Here is a 461-nt window from a genome sequence, read left to right as displayed (position 1 = left end):
TAAGAATATCTGTGGTAACCATTCATCTGTTCCTCTGTCAGTTAAGGTGATTAATGAACAGGTTGTGTAGGAAAAACAGAAGTGTGGAGCCTCTGATGTAACTTCTTTTTTTTTTTTTCTTTTTTTTAATTTATGAGGTTGGTTCTTACTGCAGACTTAAGGGTTTAAGTTGAAGGCAGCTAAACTTCAGAGCTAATGGGGAGTCTCAGGTATTTAACCTGTAGTGTGGTTGTCACCTTGGAAGAGGTCCGTAGAGTCATTTACCCACCATAAGAATTATTCAGGCGACATGGTTCAAGGTGTGACTGCAGGTTGAATCGCCTGAGAAGGAATCTCAATTCCCTCACACTGTTCCTTTATAAATGACCCTGTATGCTATGCTGTATTCCCACTAGGTGACAGTAAAATACAATATTTCTTGTATCCAACTCCAGGCATCAACAGAGAGAACCAAAAGCAAC

The sequence above is a fragment of the Rhamphochromis longiceps genome, linkage group LG7 (genome assembly GCF_057381845.1).
Source record: "Rhamphochromis longiceps isolate RC_006_pf linkage group LG7, R_longiceps_female_GT1.1, whole genome shotgun sequence".
In the NCBI taxonomy this organism is placed as follows: domain Eukaryota; kingdom Metazoa; phylum Chordata; class Actinopteri; order Cichliformes; family Cichlidae; genus Rhamphochromis; species Rhamphochromis longiceps.
The sequence above is the reverse complement of the archived record's forward strand: the minus strand, read 5'-3'. Positions refer to the sequence as shown.